The sequence below is a fragment of the Mus musculus genome, chromosome 4, assembly GCF_000001635.26.
Source record: "Mus musculus strain C57BL/6J chromosome 4, GRCm38.p6 C57BL/6J".
Taxonomy (NCBI): domain Eukaryota; kingdom Metazoa; phylum Chordata; class Mammalia; order Rodentia; family Muridae; genus Mus; species Mus musculus.
In genome coordinates this window covers 46,199,580-46,209,919 of record NC_000070.6, presented here as the reverse complement: position 1 = coordinate 46,209,919, position 10,340 = coordinate 46,199,580, and the positions used below count along the sequence as shown (strand labels likewise).

Here is a 10,340-nt window from a genome sequence, read left to right as displayed (position 1 = left end):
CCAGGGCTTTGTCGTCTGGCGAAGTGTGAAAGGGGTGAAGCCGAAAGACAGACCAGAACACCTGTGGCCATTATGAAAACCAAAGCCGCCTCCCAGGCCTGTGTGCTTTTTGCCCTGAACACTCAGCACCTGCTAGCTGAGGCTGGAAACCTAGCCACGGCCAACCTAAGTGGGCTGGGAGCAGTTGACTGAGGAATTAGGAGGGTTTTGTACTAAGCCCATCCATTCTGTTGCACTCAAGTATCTAACTCCACGAAGCCCAGGAGAGGCACACTTTAACATCGTGTGCCTGCTTGGAAGGAGGAGAGAGTCTGCACAGAAGGTGGAAGGGCCAGAGACCCAGATCCCCAGACCAGGGCTTAGGCTTCAAAGCTGTCAGGAGCCAAGCGGTAACGGACTTTGTCTAAACCACACAATCCCCCTGGGTCTCAGCTTTTATGATTATACAGGGTCTCATCAGGACCACCTGAGAACAGTTTCGTTTTGTTTGTTTGTTTGTTTACATTTGAAAATTATGTGTCTGTTGTGGATGTGTGCACACAAATGTAGGTATCCAGGCCAGAAGAGGGCATCCGATCCCCCCCAAGAGCTGGTTACAAGCAGTTGTCAGCTGCCCGACATAAGTGATGTTTTGTAAGAGCAGCTCATGTCCCCAATTGCTGAGCCATCACTCCAGCCCAGACAACAGGTGTTTTGGCCATGAGCTCAAAGTCTACAGCTCATGTTATAACCAATCTGGGAGAAAAAAAATGCAAGACTTACTGATGGTGACCCCATTATCTGCATTTTCTTTATTTTGTGAAGATTGGCATTCCCCTAGCCTGGACTCCTCAACTTACAGTGATTCCCATCTTAGTAGCTGGGTTGGAGGAGCTTTGTGGAACCCAAGTGGATTTAATATGGAGATAGGTCTGTGCTGGGGCAAGATGGACAGCTTGTATGCCCATGTGTTCCATGAGGACATGGCCACTCCTGGATCTCAAAGACTTGCTGTTACTGGTACCTCTTAGAAGGTAGTCCCTCATCTTATTATTTTCTTTGCTTAGGAGTTACAGAGATGGCTCCCTAAGGACAGCACATGAGAACTTAAGGGTTCTTCAGAAAGTCAGGTGAAAGATTAAGGCAGGCTTGTGAATGAACGTCTAGGTGAAGCATACACGAGTGAAATGATGTTCTGCTAAAGCAAGCTCACAAAAGGGCATGTGAAGAAGGATTCTTTGCTAAAGACACACATATCTTGGTCTGCCTTACATTGTGTAGTTGAACTCCATGTGTCAGGACTCCATAGAGAGAAACACACCCAAACTTTCATAAAAACCTTCGCAAAAACCTTCACAAAAACACAAAAAACCTTCTGGTGGTGTACTGCCATCTCTTGCTGCTTCTGTGAACTCCAGCTGATGTCAACTGAGACAGCCACAAGTGCTGAGCCAAGACACACGCTGAGGCACATCTGAGAACTTTTCCTGGTGCTCCTGTTGGCCCTGCTCCCTCCTACTGACTTGTGCGGAGCCTGAGACCTGGCTGTTCCGGCTAGGTAGCACCACCGCTACTGATTCATATTTGCTATCCGGACTCTACCAACCTGGACTGCTGAAGTGTCCTCCAGTGGATCGAGCTGCCACTGCTGACCTGTGAACTGAACTGCCGATTTCCAGACAACACAGATGGAAGTTGCTCCAAAGAACCATTTCTAAACAGGTCCACTTCCCCTGTACCCTTTCTTTCCCACTGCCTCTGGTGGGTGGTAGGCTAGAAGGGAGATTAAAGCATTTAAAAACTATCATAGGTTTTGAAAAAAAGGAAGTTATAGCATGCTGCTCTTCTAGAGGACCCAGATTTGGTTCCCAGCATCCACATCAGGCATCCTACAACCACCTGCAACTTCAGTTCCAAGGTGTCTGATGCCCTCTTCTGGCCTCCTTGGGCACCTGCATGCACATGGTGTGTGCGTGTGCCAGTGCGTGTGCGTGTGTAAGAAAGAGGTAAATCTTTTAAAAAAATTTTGCTTATACAATCATCACATATTAAAAAATTAATGTAAAGTAGTGCTAAAATGTTGAATCAGCAAATATATAAAATTACTAAGTCCTATGTTAACTCTGTAAAAACTGTGCACACATAAAGACTGATGAGAATAATTGCTGGGTTTGTTTTGGGGAACAGATTATAGCTCTTTATGCTTTTCTATGTTTTGCTAAAAACTTGAAAAAGCCCATACTGAACAAAACTGCAATCTGAAACCTTTTAATGGTCTAAACAGAAAATCTATTTATGGGTGTTTGTGAAAATTCCACTTAACAGTGTCATAAAGGTTGACAATGATGATGCTGAGAAGTTTGAAAATAGGTCATAAGTTGATAATAATAACACCTGTAAGAATGTTGACATACGGATATGAGATTATTAGCATGTATTACGAATGATTTCAAGCCTGAGTGACCCAAGAATACATTATAGAGAATGTATCTCACAACCTATTTTATACATTTAAAAGCACAACCCAGGGCCTGGAGAGAGGGCTCAGCAGTTCAGCACACTGGTTGCTCTGACCCAGGTTTGGTTCCCAGCATCCACATGGTTGGTTGCAACCGTCTGTAACTCAAGTTCCAGGAGTTCTGATGCCCTCTTCTGGCCTCTGCAGGTACTACATGCACATGTTGCACAGACATACATGGAGACAAAACACTTGTATGTGTAAATAAAAATAAATCTTGAAGAATATGTTAATGACTTAAGATACTGCAGTTGTCATTAGTAAGTGTATATGATACAGAATTATTTTCTTCGCCCTCCCCTGGTGATAGGCTCTCCTTCTGTGGTCCAGGTCCTCTGGAACGCGCTGTGTAGCCTCAGCCAGATTGAAACTCACAGTTCTCCTCGTGCCTCAGCTTTCAAGTATCGGGGATTACCGATGTAAGTCACCACACCTAGCTTAGAATAAATGCATTTTCTGCCTCAAACTAAGTTCCATAAGAAGTCTTGAATGTTACCTGAGAAAAGGTTCAGTGGTCAGATGGACTTGGTAAACTCTAGGGAAGAGTCAACCTGCCCATCCTGTGACTTCTCGGAGTGTCCAATCAACTTGTCATGGTCAGTCTCTAAGAGAGGTGTGCAGTATGTAGCCTTGGCTTGAAGAGGTTAGCAGAAAACTCTTTCTCCCGTGCAGAGACTCAGGTCGGTGCACAGTCATAGGCATGCAGAGACCTTGGCCAGCTTTGGACGTTCAGTTTTGAGCTGTGAAGCAGAGAGTTCACCTCTCTGTTATAACAAAGGGAGTATTTTATGATTGTGAAGCACATGCTCAGAACGGAAGGAACCGTTTCAGCCAGTCACGTTTCACAGAACCCAAGCCTGGTTCCCACCCTTGGGCTGCTTCACCCTGAGCCATTCATTCCCTTGCAGGAACTAAGGCACCAAAACACCAGGAGGGACTTTTCAGCTCCGTGGAAGGTTCTGGGCTTGGCTCTCCTTTTGAAGTGGCTTAGGGATGGCATGACATGTAACCCTGAACTCCCCCTCGCACCCCCACCCCTATATGCACACCCTTTGCTGGCATGCGAAACGTGCTTAGAAAGGAGAAGAAAACCCCAAGCTACAAAACCCGCATTCCTCTTAAGGGCTGTCTGTGTACACACCTTGGACCTTTGACTCCCTCTCCCTGGGGAACAGGGGATTTGGAGACCTTTGCTGGGGGTGGGGGGGGGGGTAGAGGGTAGGGGTGGGGTCACATATTCCTACCTGGTGAGTTTCCCATCCTGGGAGTTTGTTCAGCTTTTGCCCTTTTGAGACTTCTTATTTTTTTACTTCCAAATTCGGGACTGTGAGCCCCAGGTCTTGGTTAACTTCATAGAATTGAAGAAGAAAATGGTTTCTCCTATGGCTTTACGTCTGGTGTAGCGCCATTTCACCAAACATAGTATCCACTCCTCCTAACCACAAAATGACAAATATGATTAAAAATTTTGCAGACAGCTAATGTTCGTATGGGGAGTTCTTACAAAAATAAGCCAGGTAATCTCCAGCTACTGGGAAGGATGAGGCATGATGACTGGACACTCAAGGCCAGCCTGGGCTACAAAGTGAGTTCAAGGCCTGGGCTACAAAATGAGTTCAAGGCTAGCCTGGGCAACTTAGTGAAACTGCTCCCACCATCTCAAAATAAAACATACAAAATAAAGCATACAGAAAGGACTGGGGATGTAGCTCAGTGGTAGAGCACTTTCACAGTGTATATGAGACCCTGGGCTCAACCCCTCTTACCATGAAAATAAATAACAAATAATTGCAACAGTTGGGAAAGTCAAGAATGTACCTTCAGCCGGGCGTGGTGGCACATGCCTTTAATCCCAGCACTCGGGAGGCAGAGGCAGGCGGATTTCTGAGTTCAAGGCCAGCCTGGTCTACAAAGTGAGTTCCAGGACAGCCAGGGCTACACAGAGAAACCCTGTCTCGAAAAACCAAAAAAAAACCAAAAAAAAAAAAAAAAGAATGTACCTTCATAGAAGATACAGTACAAAAGGCTGGCACATGCATTCTGGGACAAATTTTGGGATTGAACCCAGCCTGGTGCATGGTAGGTGAGCACTCTACTACTGGGCCATGCCCTCAGCCCTGTCCTTTTATGTCTATGCTCATTTTGAGTAGTATTAGACCCCCTCTAGCTGGCTTTATTTAGCATGTTAATGATAAAGCTTGAATTTGCTATGTCATATTCTGGGAAGGGTGCTCAGGCTTTATGAGAAGGCCAGAAGTTGATGGCAAAGAACTGCTGCCTCTAGGAATGTGGCTTCCTAACTATGCAATGATGTGCTATTAAAATAGATGTAGATTAGAATGCAAGCAATTAGAACTCACACACTAGAGATGAGAGGTAAATTGGGGGAGCCAGTTGTTTTTTCTTTTTCTTTCTTTTTCTTTCTTTTTTTTTTTTTTGTTGAGATAATTGGCCTTTACCGTCAAAGCTAAACACATGTATTGACTATGACTTAGCAATTGTGTTCCTAGGTATGTGGTTAACAGGGTATACAGATGCGTTCACCAATGACATCGGAGGAACGTTTATGCCAGCTGAAATAGCCCAAGTCTGGAAACAGCCTGCATGTCCATCAACAGTAGAATGAAGAAAGAAATTGGGACATCTTTACACAGAGGTACACTCTATATGGCAACGAGAGCAAATACATTATTATATGTACCATTGATGGACTTCATTCACTTACTGATGAATAGAAGAATATAAACATAAAGGCAGGGGTGGGGGCGGTCACATGGTGCTTGCTCAGGAAGCCCAGGAGCTGGATTTAATCCAGATCCCACTGAAAGGTGGACGGAGCAAGTGGACTCCACAAAAACTCTTTTGTCTTCCACACACATGCCATGGCAAGTACACACTCACCGAAACACCACGCATACACATATGCATGCACACATACTAAAAACAATAAACTTTAAAACCCACAAATGTTGTACAACCCACTGTATAATGTTGCAGTGACAGGGAGGAACAGGAATGAAAAGTTAGGCCTTTGTGGGAGGAGCCACCATAAGTCGGGGATAGTCCAAAGCAGGTTCTGGGACACTGGAAACGCTCCCTTCGCCATCGGTGCTGGCTAGGAAGTGTGTAACTGTGCTGGGGGCCTGATCTGTAGACCTGGCGTGTTTTCATTTACACTCTGTGTCAGGCGAAAGACGGTAAAAAACGACATCGGAGAAATATTTTAAGGACATGGGAAGACAAGCTGTCATGTTATAGAAAGTTAGCTGATATGGACACAGATTGTGAGGACAGAATGCCTGCATTTTGTGCTCTCGAAGGGAGCCTCACACGCATATGCACGCCATCTTTATGCATAGCATGTTTATGTGTGATGTCCATATGCATAGTGTCTTCATCCATAGCCTCTTTAGGATAATGTATAAGTCAATGATGAAAGTGACTGACTCGGGGGTGAGACATGGAGAATTTTTATTTTATTTTATTTTATTTGGTACCTCATGCGGTCTTAACTGTGTATCTATGCTCTCAACTTGATGCATAAATAAATAGATTAGATTACAAAACAATTTATTTTGTGAAAACAGAAGGGCAGTGGTGTTAATATAAAATGATAGCTGTGTAAACCTCCAGGCAATGAGAATATGGCTGAGTTTCCCTTGCCTTTTGTAAACCATCTGCATTTTTGCTGTCTTCTATTGTGATTTTTCTTTCCAGGGTTTGAGTCCCAGGGTATTTAAAAACAACAACAACAACAACAACAACACAACTCCTATATGGCTGAACTTCTTTTTGAATAAGAAAAGTCATAGTTTGTTTGTAAATCAGTTTTAAAAATCAGTAATATTGAGGTGAAATTTGCCACAGTGTAAAATGAGGGAATGCAAAGCTAACAGTCGAAAGTCGTCTTACAAGGGCATATACAGACTGGTGGTCACTCAAGCAGGACATAGAACAGTTCTGTTTCCCGGGAAGTCCCCCCACATCCCTTTGCAGCCAGCCTTCCCTGTTTCTCAGGCAACAGCAGGTCACCTGAACTTTGGTATTCTAGTTTAATTTCAACAGCTTTAGAAATTTCCAGAAATGGGAATTAAGCTGTATGTATTCATCAATTGAGAGCATATATATAGTTAAGACCTTATTAAATATGAAAGACTTCATTCACCCAAAACGATGTTGTAGAGATTTATGTTTCAGTACCAATAATTCATCATATTTAATATATAATGTGCGTCTGTGTCTGTGTTGTGAGTGGGGATTAAGGTCTCAACTCTCTGCTTTCTGCTCAGCAGATTGAAAGCACCCCAGCCCTGAGCAGCCTCTGGAGCCAGGCGGGTTCTCTGGCAGCTCATAGACCCGCATTTCCCCCTCCACGGGCGGCAGCTCCCGTCTCAGGTGAGAGCCACCCTGCTCGCTGCCATTGTTCTGCGAGTGACAGCCTCCCGGGCAAAAGCAGAGCCGTCAACCTGAGGGCTGTCAACTGCACACAAGAATTCCTTTCTTTGTCAGGCTGGGTGGTCTCTGTGGCTGCAGCGGCAACCTGCACAAAAGGTTTGGAAAAGCATCGTGCTACTGCAGGAAAACACGCCGCCACCCAGGTCTCTGAGAGCACTCCTTTGTGAGATTGGGATGAACCGATGCGCCTTTCCCTGGACCCGGACCAAATCACCACGCAGCCTGGGGCCAGGGCGTGCAGAAGTCAGCTAGATCCCGCTCCTCCCGGACCTCCGCACCTGGATGCTGTCCCGCACTGATTTCTACCAGAACGTTGGTGACAGACAGCTAGAAGGTTCCTGTAGAGGTACCCTGGCCTCACCATCTTGGCCTCCAAGAAAGGAAGATTTCAGACAGATTGTCATTACCAAGGTCAAACAGCCCCCAAATTCCATCCAGAACAAGTGCCCAAGTACAGAGCTTTCCTCGTTGACGATGCGATTTGTATCACTCCTAATCTGCTTGTGTTAGATGATGGCTCCCAAGTGCAGTGCAAAGTGTAATTTAATTTATAACTTCCCAGCCAACTAGGAGTGAGGTCACTAGGTGGGGTTTGGTTTGGTTTAGTTTGGTGCCCCCTACTGGCTATTGCTGACAACAGCCATTGCCGATAACTGCCAGGACCTTGAACACACTTGTGGGTAATTTCATCCGCATTTTATAGGTAAAGAAATTGAGGCTTATGGAGAAGACATAACCTGTCTAACTCACTGAGATTGGTTAAGACTCAGAGTTTAATGGGATTCCATGCCCCCGCCTCCTAGTAAGTAGCCCTTTCCTTTTAAGGCTCTATAAATACTTCAACTATCATGAGGCATATCTGGGAGTCTGCTGCTGCAAGGGTGATATGTTCAGGCCACAGATCAGCCAAGTCCATGCTCATGGATCAACCGCTGAGCAGTGCAGGTCAGGGCTGGTGAGCAGGGCTAAGAGGACCATGGTGGAGATGCTGGGGAAGAAGTACAAGATAGCACATGTTTCCTATCTTTGGTGTCAACCATTAGAGAATGAAGGTTTCACATTAGAACCCTGGGTTTTTTAGCTCCTCTTTAACAAAGTGCAGGCCCTGGCCTCTTTGGGCCTGCTCCAGCCTGTCACCGAAGCCTGCCTCCCTCTTTATTGTCCTCTTAGACTGAGGGTGACTGGCAGGTACCATTTCACCTTGAACATATGCTAGATTTCTTTTTATGAAACGAGAACAATAGCCAGGCATGGTGGCACACACCTGTAATCCTAGCTACTTGGGAGGGTGGGGCAGGAGGACAGCAAGTTCAAAGCCAGTCTAAGCAACTTAGCGAGATCTTGTCTCAAAGGAAAACGTTCTGAAAGAGGGTGGGGGTAGGGATGGAGCTCGGTGGAGATGCGCCAACCAGCACACTCCAAGCCGCAAACACACAGCATCAACAAAGCCAAGTTCACTTTTGAAAATCAGGTATTTATCAAAGAGAGAGCCCAAGAGACAGGAGTCGTGTGATTTGAGAGAAATAGGACATTTCATCAAAAACTAAGTTCGGAAGGCTGGGGAGGTGGTCTAGCAGTGTGCAAACTGGCAACCTGAGTTTGATCCCTAGAACTTATGGTGGAAAATCAAGTCCCCAAAATTGTCCTCTGGCTCCCACACGTGTGTGCACAAACATAATAATAATAAAAATAATAAAATAGGAAACAAATAAAGCTGAAAGAACTGCAGTGTCATACAGCAATCCCACTGGGAATTTAGAGTAGAAGTCTAGTATTCTGACCATGAATAAGTATGTGGATCCCATGCATGTTAACTGATTTAGTCATTGCACAATGTACAGGATCTTGCTATGTCACCCAGGCCAACCCGGAATGCATGGTAATCCTCCTACTTCAGCCTCCCAAGTGCTGGGATTACAGTGGTTAGTCATCGCGCCGAGCTAGAAATATTTTTAAATTAAAAATGTGAAGGGAGGGGCAGGGGATGTGGCTGTTCGTAGAGTGCTTGTCACAAACGCCCGAAGCCCTACGTTTGAGTCTTAGCACCACATAAAACAGACATGGTGGCGCATGACTTGGGAGGTTGATGTAGGAGGAGCTAAAGCTCGAGGCTATCCTTGGCTAGATGTTAAATCTGAAGCCAGCCTAGGATACATAAAAAGGAAAACAAAACAAAACAAAATAAAACAAAACAGAATACAAGTTTGTGAGGAAGCGAAGAATTTCTAAATGATTGAAAGATAAATGCCCAACCTCCCTAAGCTGTCTGCTATGGTTTGAATCTGAAATGTCTCAGATAGATGGATGCATTCAACACTTCATCCCCAGAGGGAGGGAACTTGACAAAACAGGGCCCAGCTGAAGGAAGCTTGTCACCAGGGATGTGCCTTTAAAAGTACATCTGGTTGGAGCGAGCGGCTCCACTCCACTGTGCCATTCCCACCATGACGGGCTGCAACCTTCCACACTGGGAGCCAAAGAAGTAATTCCAAGCCCCTCACCCCTTACTGTCCATACCAGGTATTTTGTCATGGTGGCGGAAAGTCTAACACAGGCTCCTGCCAGCTTGAGCCGAGCTCCCTGCATAGGAGTCTGGTGGAGCTTTGATGCCTTCTTGTCCGTGTGGATCAGACCCTCACCCTATCGACACTTCTGTCTCTAACATCTGAGAATCGTGGTGGCTGGAGGCAACTCTGAATGTGATCACGGCTGGGAGTCTGGGAGCTCACACTGCCTGTGGCCACAAAGGTCAAGCAGAGACAAGAACTCTATCAGGATGTTATGGCTTATCCAGAGAACAGATAAAATAAAGCAGAGAACAGATAATTCCTGAAGGTAGCAGATTTACATCTTAAACTTTATTGCATTTACTAATTTATTTGTGCATGCGTGTACCACGGCACATGTGACTTTCTGCTACCACATGGGTCACAAGGATTAAATTCAAATTGTCAAGCTTGGCAACAGGCACCTTTCCCTGCTGAGCCATCTCCTTGGTCCCCGGTTACCAATTTAAAAAGCAAGCAAGCAAGCAAACAGACAAACACCTGCCTTCCATCTCATCTCCATCTAGGAAGCTTTATAGGGAAGGGGTGGGAAGAAAGTCTGTCAGTCATTCCAAAGCTCCGTCTTGCCCCTCTGGATTCACACTCCGAAGGCGGTGTCCGTGACTCTCATTATCATCCTTTGTATCCCTTGCTTGCTTTCTATGAAATTCCATCCTATGAATGCCTGGGCTCAGACACTTCTTGAAACATGGGGTTGAGTTAGTATCTGGCAGTGTGAACTTTGGGCTTCTCCAGGGGCATCTGGATTGATAGGAAGAGGTGTGAGCCCCAAACAAGCAAAGCGCTAACAGCGTGCTCACGCTAACGTATTAATAAGTACA

At 45.5% G+C, this 10,340-nt stretch overlaps 1 long non-coding RNA gene across 2 annotated transcripts; it reads right to left on the bottom strand.

Moving 5' to 3' along the window:
* Nucleotides 1-2,231: 2,231 nt before the first annotated feature.
* Gm31617 lies at nucleotides 2,232-7,492 on the bottom strand. 2 transcript variants are annotated; one of them, XR_390536.3, is made up of 3 exons: nucleotides 7,360-7,492; nucleotides 3,742-3,932; nucleotides 2,232-3,237 (listed from the first exon to the last, which is right to left on the bottom strand). It is a non-coding gene; the product is annotated as a predicted gene, 31617 (long non-coding RNA). The 2 variants fall into 2 exon arrangements; XR_390535.3 differs by having other exon boundaries at nucleotides 2,232-3,261; nucleotides 7,360-7,476.
* Nucleotides 7,493-10,340: the final 2,848 nt, after the last annotated feature.